This window comes from Bacillus rossius, chromosome 5 (assembly GCF_032445375.1).
Source record: "Bacillus rossius redtenbacheri isolate Brsri chromosome 5, Brsri_v3, whole genome shotgun sequence".
Lineage (NCBI taxonomy): Eukaryota > Metazoa > Arthropoda > Insecta > Phasmatodea > Bacillidae > Bacillus > Bacillus rossius.
The window spans coordinates 82,738,085-82,749,137 of NC_086333.1; positions in this window are offsets into that span (position 1 = coordinate 82,738,085).

Sequence of the window (11,053 nt, forward strand, 5' to 3'; positions counted from 1 at the left end):
TAAATGATCTAGGTCTCCGCGCTACGCGAATGTCAGACAGTAGACAAGCTGACTAACTTATTATTACTTATTATTATTAAACTTCCGTGGGAATAATCTCGACAAATCACACCAAAAATAATTGTGCGCACATTAGGAAACGCTGTAGCCTGAACCTTCACAACATAATATTTGAGAGTGGTCAGATTGTGAACAATACTTTAGAGCCTTTACACTCATTTATGCATTACGTTTCTTTTATAATGATTATTTAAACAACGGAAATGCGTGAAAGTGTTTTTTTAAGTGTTTTCATCAAAAGAAAAATTTTGTCGGCGTTATTCTTGGTGGTGTGAGGAAGAGCAGGAAACCGCCGTGCGGTATGACACAATGAGGGTGTAGAGTAGGTATTGCCCTGGCCAGCTCGCTCCCCCCTCCCTCTGCCCCTAGCGGGGGTCAGCGCGCCGTGACTGAGTGCACGTGACGCAGTGGTGGCGTGCGGCGTGTTGCACGGGGGGGTCGCAGTCCGCCGAGCCTAGTTCCGCACTCGCCCGGAGATTGTGATTGGCCGGCCGGCAGGTGCGAGGCGGCGCACGTGGCCAGGATGTGAACTGCGACCTCCACCCCCCCCCCCCCCACCAGCCCGCGACTCGAGTCCCTAGTGACCTGGAGCCTGGTACCTGGTACTCTTGGCCACTCTTCATTTTCATTCTCGGTACCTACTCCCGCGGAGGGCCGGCGTCGCCGCTTTTATACCCGTTCGCCATCTTTCTGGAACTTATTAGAGTGGTTGTTACTTGTCGCGTCATCCAGGGCCGATCCCACGCTCGAAGCGTCCAGAACATCGGCGCTTATTCACGCCACTCCACGCGGCGGCCTCTGAAAGTCCGCAGAACTCCCAGCGCCGAGTGGGTGGAAAGAGGAAGGGAGAAGGGGGGGGGGTGAGTTGCGAGGCCGGACAGCTCTAATCCCAGAAGGTATGCGTGCGTGACGTCAGTGGCCGGGTGGGGCCGCCAGGCTGCTCCGGTGAGTGGCTCGCGTCACGGCCTTGTCTCCCGCGTTCGCACAATATGCTTCACAATAATTACCTACATCCCAGGTCATTGAATAAATAGTACCTACTAAAAATGACATCAGCCTGCAACGACTCGATATAGAAGCAATACCTACATCGACATATACATAGGCAGGGACAGGAAAAATTCGCGGATTCAATGACCTGTAGGATGAACTCCATATTTCTACATACACACGGTCAAATGCCACCTACTCATTGGCTGCTGTCTTGTGAGACGTCCCAACGTAGCAGCCTGTGATTCGATACAGCTTTGGTAGGGTGTTTCTCTTTGGCCCAGAGTCATCCAGGTGAGTTGTGAGCCAATAGCAGAGGCAGCACTGAGGTATAACTATTTGTATTTTAGCCTATCGCGAAATGAATTGACGAATTTTTCCTGTCTCTACATATAGACAATAGAGACGTCGAAATAGAGGCAATACAGACTTAAACATAGAGGCTATATACGTCGTTATAGAGGCAATACAGACGTCGACACTGAGTATTACAGATGTCAATATGAAGTTGAAGTAATGCAGACGTATCCGCTACCTAGAGGCAATAAAGACGTCGACAAAAAAGCAATACATACATCGACATACAGGTAATACAGACATCATGATAGAAGAAATACAGACGCCGACATAAGGTCAATACAAACATTCCACATTTGGGCAATACAGACGTCGATATGGAGTTGTAATACAAACGTCGACATAGAGACATAACAGACGTCGACATAGAGACAATAGAGACATTAAAGTAGAGGCAATAGACGTCGACATGGAGTTGAGATTATACAGACGTTGACATAGGGGAAATACATACATACGTTGCCATAGAGGAAATACAGACGTCGATGTAAAGGCCTACATAACGTCGAGACGGAGTGTTGGAGCTGTGATGGAATGCGCGGGGGGAGGGTAACTGCCCATGGAAGCTATGCCGCGTCAACCAATGGCGACGCGGAAGCCGTGTGGCCAGGCAGGGGCTAGTGGGCTTACCTTCCAATCAAATATACATTTTTTGGTCAATATTCGTAAATTGCTAATCCTAAGTTTGCTCACCTTGAACCAGGACTGTCTAGGATCATCTTGGAGTGTCACCAGAACCTTCCTTTATAACTAGAGACCGGAAAAATTCGCGGATTCATTTCGTGATGGGCTAAACTTCAAACATGCGAGCAATTCTGCTGGTTCTGCTATTGGCTCGAAGTTTAACTGGAGCTCTCTGGGCCAATGGCAGACTATCAGGAAATCGTTAGAACTAAGATCACCGGGTAGAAATAAAAAAAAAAACACATACCCCATATTGGATTCAACAGTTCTTAAGGGCTTTCGAATTCGCATTTATTTAACGAACAATACCGTGTCAGTACGATGGCCAAAATGATTTCGGAAAGACTGGATTAAGATCCCTGAGCGAATGAGGCACCAAAACTGGAATAGCCTTTTCCATGGAGATTGTCGGGAAAACGTGGTTAAAAATCGAAAAAATCGCTAAAATAAATCAATAAAATTAAAATACTAAGATTAATTTCGAAAAATACTCGTTGATTTGCCGGCAAAGCTGAACTGGAGGATCCAGGAAAATTATTCCACGGATCTAGGGCTCGCCACTCCGCGCTAAGCGAGCTACGACACACATACACTCACTCTCTTTTATGTAGATTTTAACGTTCCCAGCAACTTCAAAACATAATTATATTTTTTCTACAGCCACTTATTGAAGAAATTAACTTCGATTAGCTATATATACACGTATAAAACTTCTCTTTAAGTCAGCGTAATGATAATTTCTGAAAAGCCCTACACTGCAAAAATCTAAATCTATGTGTTATCAAAAGTTGAAATACATATAAAAAGTATTGGGAACCTATGGTACTACATAGTTACGTAGTGGTTGCCTGTTTATTGTTTGGTGAAGGTTAAAATTCTTACTGATACTTATATAAAAAAAACTTCTTTTTTTTTTTTTTTTTTTACTTGATTGTGTATCTGTTGATCGTTGCAGTAATCAGTGCAGAAAAAGAAGTTAATATATAGGTATAGTAGAAAATCTGAATTTCGGGCTGTTAAATATCGATAACTACATTTTTTTTAACCTATTTCTGACAAATTAAATAATAACAGCCGACTGGCAGCGCAGCAGCTGCTAGGCACAGAAGGGGGAGGCTTCTGGCCCCCCGCTCGTGTAACCGGCTTCTGGCGTAATTTGGCGTCTGGAAACGCCCATGACGTCTTGTGAAAAAAAATAGGGGGGGGGGAAATTGAGTATAGTTAAGGGTGAGGGGGGGGGGGGGCGCTGGCTGTTGCTCTGAAAGAAGTATTTTAATCTTTCAGTCTGCGCGTAGCTGGATGGAAAAACTTCAAGGTCTCTAATCTACGTATTTAGTTAACTAGCTATTATTAGCGAACCTTCTATTTCGCGAAATATTTGACTACCATTTGAGCTTCAAGCAATTACCAGAAAGTAGTTAAGGGCAAACTTAACAAATGATCGTCTGGAGTAATGAACCGAAACAGAAAAAATATAGTATTTTAAACACACACATATTCCCTTAGCAGGATGTTACCTAAAAATTAGATCTAGATTTTGTTTCATTTCATTTTATTTTATTTCGGCCAACGGAACATATAATTATGTTGTGGGCCTTGTCAATAATACATAGGTAGTACATGTTCTCTTTATACACGAGATACATATCCTTGACTTAACACCACTTGGGACAAAAAATCCGCCAGGTTACGTAAGCATTTTAATACCAAAATCTAATACTATACTACTTTGAACTAAAACCATTTGTTTTGAGATAAAATAATTTTACTGCGATGACACAATAATTTGGAATAGACCCTAATAGCAGTAAAACACGATTAGTTACAATTTTCCAGGCATTTGTAAACTTTATAAAAAAGCATTTATTTAACAGTAGTGTTCGCACATGTTTTTGAGTTATACTTCTTTAGGCGCGTTATAAAAAGAAAGATGAGGGTGATTTTATACGATGCGCGCGGACCATGCAACAAAATTGACAGGATGAAAAAAAAGGCTACATACAAATAATATTTATTTAATATGCTTATCATATCTATACTTCAGTGATATTTAATACTGGTCTATAAAATCAAAAACATTTACTTATTGCGAATATTATTGATTGAAATTGTGTTTATAAACTTTATCTAGTTTATTTATGAAAGTGAGGTTATGTTCCCGTATGTACAATTTATTTGTTTAGGTTTTGTGTGACATTCAACAGCTAGAAGCTGCATTATAGATTTATTTATTTTCGTTATTAATATTGATATAGATTATTTTACTTAATTAATAATATTATACACGTGTTTATATTAATGTCGAATACTGCGTATTTATTAAAATTATTTAATTATATCGTATTTACACTTTCCCAACCGTATTCATAATATCTGTTCAGTCCTTTTATTATTTTATTTCTATTAATTATTTGCATGCAAAATTAAGGTTTTTTTTTTACCACGCCAAGTAAATATAACTTCTAATGCGCGTACATGGACCCATTATTAAAATTTTATTTTGTTTTAAAATGGTTCAATGTGTTTTGTAAGACTGCTATGATGTAGAGCTGCAGCAAACCGTATGTACTCGGTACTGAGTAACGGGTGCGCCATCTAGAACCGAGTAACGAAACGTTACACACGAATGCACTTCGTTACTCGCATTTTTCGTAGTATGGGATTTATCGTTAGAATGTTGTTTGAATTTTATTGTCAATAAATAATTTTCGACACCTATTTGTTGCTTTCTCATTATAGTCGACGCATATTGGATTGTGATGTTATTGTGATATAACATGAGCTCACGGTTAAAATTTTCAAAATAGTAAATCCATTGCAAATTTAGTAGATTCCGACAACAGTTCACTAGTAGTTCAAAACTTTACCTATTAAATCAAATTTAATTTAGAATGACTTAAACACAAGTCTGGTTCAAAATACCGAAAAGTGAAAAAATGCACCTCACGCAGTTTTAGTATGTGATGTATAAATTATGTTTACTACAAATTACAAATGTTGCGACGCCGCGAAGTCATACTGTACGCGTAGGCAATACGACTTTATTCGTTGCTCTAACATAACATAGCATGTTATGCGGTGTCAGAAGTAACGAGCAACGTGACGATACGATAGTAACGAGTACTAATTGTTATAGTAACGAATACATACGGGTCAGTGGCGGATCCAGGGGGGGGGGGGGGGCCACCAGAGGCAAGCTCCCCCCCCCCCCCGAAAAACCAGTTGTCTGCTACATTAATATTGCCGACAAAAAATGATTGTTTCTGAAACCAATAAAATATTTTAATATAATTAATTTCTTCTGGAATCATAAAATCAGGTGGTAGGATGTTATGTGTAGAGACCGGAAAAATTCGCGGGTTCAGTGTCCTCCAGGATAGACTCCAAAATCCTCTACACACTCGGGCAAATGCCAACTGTTCATTAGCTGCTGACTTGTGAGTCGTCTCGACTGAGTGTCTGTGATTCGACACTTCTATGAGTGAGGGTCTCTAATTGGCCCTCAGTCCTCCAGATTAACAGTGAACCAATGACAGAAGCAGCACTAAGGTATAATTATTTTAATTTTAGCATGACACGAAATGAACCCGCGAATTTTTCAGGTCTATAGTTATGTGTAGGGTGAGTAGATCAAAAATACAAATGTAGTAATTTTAAGACATTTTTTCTCTGGCTGCTCTGAAATCCTAGAGTGCCCCCTCCGAGGTGAACATCTGGATCCGCCACTGATACGGGTACGCTTACCTTCGGTACTTGTACACCTCTGCAGGCGACAGACAGTGGCGCTGATAGCAGCCGGCACGCGTGACTAGTGTCGGCGAGGCTGAGCTGTCATCCGACCCGACGTCTGCAGTGACCACCTGTCCGCAGACTTGTGCGCTACTCGCAGGCCTGGGACATACTCCCTTCCCGGGCTTTCAAACACAACAAAACACACGCGAACACAAGAGTGAGAACATCGAAGCAACTCAGCAAAACATGACTTTACAGAGAGATTATTGACGTGACAACGTCTAATAAATCGGTGAACGCCGGCTGCACGCACGAAAAAGCGTCCCGTAAAGCACATTGTCCCGTTACGCTGTGTCCCGTTACGCACATTGTACGCTTGCGCCGCATCTATCTCTCTTCCACTCGATTGGAACCACCATCGATTTGACTTTTTCGAGGCACATTAAACTTGAAACACTCCCATTCGTTTCCTACTTTTCCTATCATCGTCCTATCCTTAACAGAATAACGCAGATTGGAAGAAGTTAAATAGCAAACATGTATAAAATAATCTCTTCGTTAAAGTAATAAACATATTTGAATTGATGAGTGCAAATAAAAGTACATTTATCAATTAAATTGTAGATTTCATTTCACTCCTTCTTTGTATCCATACAAAATAGTAATAATTCAATAAAAATGATTCCATTTTTATTAATAAAAGTATGCGATCATTTCATCAATTTTTTGGTATGACGTCACGTTAAACCATCGTCCGTAAACCGACTTTACAGAGAACCAATTTTTTTTAGATGCATGACTGTAATCATTAGTGTGTTTTCCTTCCCTTTACGGCCTCATGCACAGAAGCTGCAGGACTTGAGTATGCGAGTGGTCTGCATGTAATGCCGGGCGTATCTGCCCGCTGCCTCCAGAAGCCCTCACCAAGCTGCTGGAAGCCTTGCAAGGACACCCCCCCCCCCCCCCTTTTCAACCCTGCTACTCTCGACACAACACGCGCACACGAGGGCATAGCGGTTCAACATTACCAGAGATGACTGTAGAGACATGCAAAATTCGCGGGTTCAATGACCTCCAGGATAGACTCTACTACACTCTACACACTCGGGCAAATGCCAACTGTTCATTGGCTGCTGACTTGTGAGTCGTCTCGACTGGGTGGTCTGTGATTCGACACTTCTATGAGTGAGGATCTCTAATTGGCCCTCAGTCCTCCAGATTAACGTTGAACCAGTGGTAGAAGCAGCGCTAAGGTATAATTATTTGGATTGTAGCATATCACGAAATGAATCCGCGAATTTGCAGGTCTCTAGAGATGAGGAAACATTACCAGAGATGAGGAAAGGATTCAGTTGGAGCATTAGCCGTCAGACGTGAAACGGTTTTTATCCCGTCATTTTTAAAATGATTTATACATACCAATATGGCGGAAGATTGTTTACATTTGCATCAACTGTTATAGCCTGCTTTGTATTAACGACTGTAGTTAAGCTGTTCGGAAGAAAATCAGATCAAAATATTATATGGTTAGTATGCTCATATATACTAAAAGTCCAAAAATAATCTTCATAAGACTTATGATCCAAAGGCTGGTAAACGTCTTTGAAGTTGGGGCTGAACGTCGTTTTACTGCAAATAATGAAGAACGAGTCTCTGGATTATTTTTAATCGAATGAAGTTCTACCAACATCAATAATTTTGTCGCTGTAGAAAAAAAAATATTTCATTGAAATTATTAGAGGTACTAAACAAACCACACAAAATATGTAGAATGTAAAGATGTTAACACCCAAACTATTTCAATTAAATAGTTTAACGTAGTATTGCACTAATTGTGAGCTGTCTGGCAGGCATGTTGTAACTGCAGTAGCGCCAACTTGCTAGACCTGACCAGTAGCCAGCCACTCAGAGAGGCGCAACTGTGCAGGCGGGATATGGCCACAAAACAAGCTGTACGCTTCAGGAATACCAACAACAAAAATTAAGTTTTTTTAACTTAAGAAAGCATAGAAATGTCTTAAAAATAACTGAAATAAAAAAAAATAATTTTTCAACATTCTAAGCTTAGAATCCATGTATTAACGGAGTGGCGTATTAATTATAATTTCAAAATATATTTTGGAATAATTTTTGACAATGTTGAATTATCTTGGTAGCAATGATATAAACATGACTGACTGCCATGTGCGCATGCGCAGACGTGTGCACGTGTGTATGTTTTTTTTGTAATTAAAACTGAAGTTATGATTTCCAACACTCGTACTTGGTGGCTATGCAGTTTTTTTTTTCATGTTTGAAACAAAACATAAAGCATTTTAAAACTTTGTTTCGGTTGTTCCGTATTGGAAAATAGATTATCTCAAACATTTATGGTGAATATTCCCAGCAACGAACGACCACAAAAATTCAAGGTTGCCAACATTTACTTTACGAAAATTTAACGACATTTTAGGTTGTTAGGTTGCTTATGAACACCGCACTTTTTTTTTTCTGATTTCCAAAGCAACTTAAGAGCGTTAGTTATGGGAAGCCTTCTTTTCACAGACTAGAGAGCCAAAACCCGAAGTTCATGCTTTTTTTTTCCGTATCTTTAATGTAGCTATCCTAACCAAATCAACCGTCCACAATGTTTTAAAGTATTTATAATGTAGCTAACCTAACCTAATTGACCATTAGTATCCTTTTATCAACACCGCCATATTTATTTACAATGAACAGAAAAAAACCGAAGATGCACGATCGGGAGTTTGGCTCTCTCGTCTGTAAAAACAAGGCTTCCTGTTAGTTATAGCATTGAGTTGCGGCTCTTTATCTTCTTAGCTCTGTGTTCGGACGGAAGCGCTGTCACGATTTTTATTTTTTCCTAACCTAACTTAAAGCTATTAGTGTGCAGGAGATGTCTGGGAATGAAAGACTTTAAGTGTGTCTCAGGCCGAAGCCTATACGCTCTAATCATGCAGGATGTTAGCCATGCAGGAGTGGAAGCATGCATCATGTGCTAGGAGGGGATTGGCCAGCCATGGCAGCAATTGGCGCCATGACTAACTCCCCTCACTGACTATCCTAGACTAAAAACTAGATAAGTTGAGCCCAGGTAAAACCTGCACAGACGCAGGGAAAACACTGGGCTCTTTCATGCGAGGTGCAAAAATCCTGCATTATGCGTGCAAATTGGTTACGGGAAACAGAAGGATGGAACTGGATGAAGAGTTGGACGTCAGATCCTAGGTCTGAAGTATCACGTGGTCGCACTGGCGGCCATAGCGCCCCGCAGCAGCCTTCTTCTTCTTTGTTTCTTTCCTTCATTCTTTAGTTTTCTGTGAAAAATATCGACATAAATTGGAAAAAAAGGAAAATGATTCTTAACAGCATCATGTAAATTAAAATGCTAGCCAATACCTTTCGATTTCAATTGAGTTATTTTGATTTCGTATATTTAAAAAAATATATTTCAAAGATTTTACTGGCTCATATTATAATAACGCTATTTCTCAGGAATCTGATTGTTAGAATTTATAGAACTAACCTGTATACAATTTATGAGGGTGAGTATATCAAAATTTCTGAAGATAAGTTTCCGAAACGCGTGGTCGGAATTATAGTTCCATGGTTGGGCGTTGAAAGAGTTTATTTTTCAAATGTTCTCGTGCGGAGGAGGGGGTGGGGCTGACTCCTTGGTAAGGTCCCTCCAGAGTAGCAGTTCCCAGCGCCCTTGAGTCCACACAGCCGCGGTGCGCCCGCAGCCCGACAGAGCGCGGTCCGACCATAGTTCAGCCCTGACCTCTGCAAGCCCAGCTTTCTTTACAGTTCAACTTTAAAACAAATATTGACTGTCTCGGCAAAATCTCAGGGAATAATTCACATTAAAAACTCCAACGCTCACGCATAGAAATTTAACTAATTATTCTTTCTTGATAAAATAAAACGGAACATTGGCACATTTTGGTTTTTATTTAGTTGTCTTTCACACCTTGTTCTTAAGTCCGTTATTTGATGATTTCGCTAAAAAAAAAAAAAAAAGTCAAAAGTACGTACACGTGGAAATACAGCTGTAAGCATAGACTACTTGGAAACACAATTCCTGTAGTTTCTGTGTACAGGCCATATCGGGCTATAATGATAAGGAAACACATCTTTGCAGGCAGCCCTCTAAGGATTACAATAATTCTTCTAAAATAATTTCTCTGTAAACGTATGTAGTTAAGTTGCTTTTTTCTCAAATTTTTTCTTTGGTTGTGTTTCTTTTGACGTGGTAACGTCTTATAAATCGACGAACGCCGGCAGCACGCACGAAAAATTGTCACGTTCCGCCTGAGCCGAGAGTGCAAGAACCGGCCAACCACCGTGCGAGAAAATCTTCTATAATATCAAACTGGTTAAGGCGGGCTTTTGAACTAATTGTTCGTGATTATATTTAAACAAATTATTTAAATAAAATTTGCAAAAACTGTACCTACATAATATCTGAAAATTAAAAAGTATGCTATTTTTCATCAATGTTTTCTTATGACGTTATCAAGTAAAATTATCGTCCGTGAACCGACTTTACAGACAACCCCTCCTTTTTTTTTATATTAAATACTGGAAGGGAGGCGCCCCCTCCCCCCCCCCCCCCAGGGTACAGTCCTGGCAGTCACAGTCGATCCTTTAGCAACCAACGTTTCCTGTTGAGACAGCTTACAACTGTCACTTACAGTTGAAGGAGATGTTTATGATTACAGAGCTGCCAACCTCAAATCACACCCATCAGTAATGGCAATTAGGTATATGAAAAAAGTACGCGTAAATCATGCACGATAAATTTTTCCTGGGGCATTATAACACACACTCAAGATAAAACAAGGACAATAATATGCAAAAGAAAAAGAAAAATATGAATACAATGCAAATTAATGAATAAAAAAAATCTATTTGAACAATACAATCATCTGAATATGTAAGAAATATTAATAATTTTACTGGATATTTTGAATCTTCAATTCAAAGTTAAACTTTAAAGCAACTGTCTTTTTATTTGCTTTTTTTATCCTGGTTGGATAAGAAATGTCATGTAAACAAACAAGACAAACACAAGGTCTTGTAAACAATAACTGCGTTCGTTACTTTCGTTTCTTCAGATGTAGCGAAAAAACGAAGATATAGTAGATTTATTGCTCGTCACGGCTTTAAAATGTTCTGCATGTTTCTATGATTCAATATGCCGTCTACAGTCATCCCTTCCACCATGTGC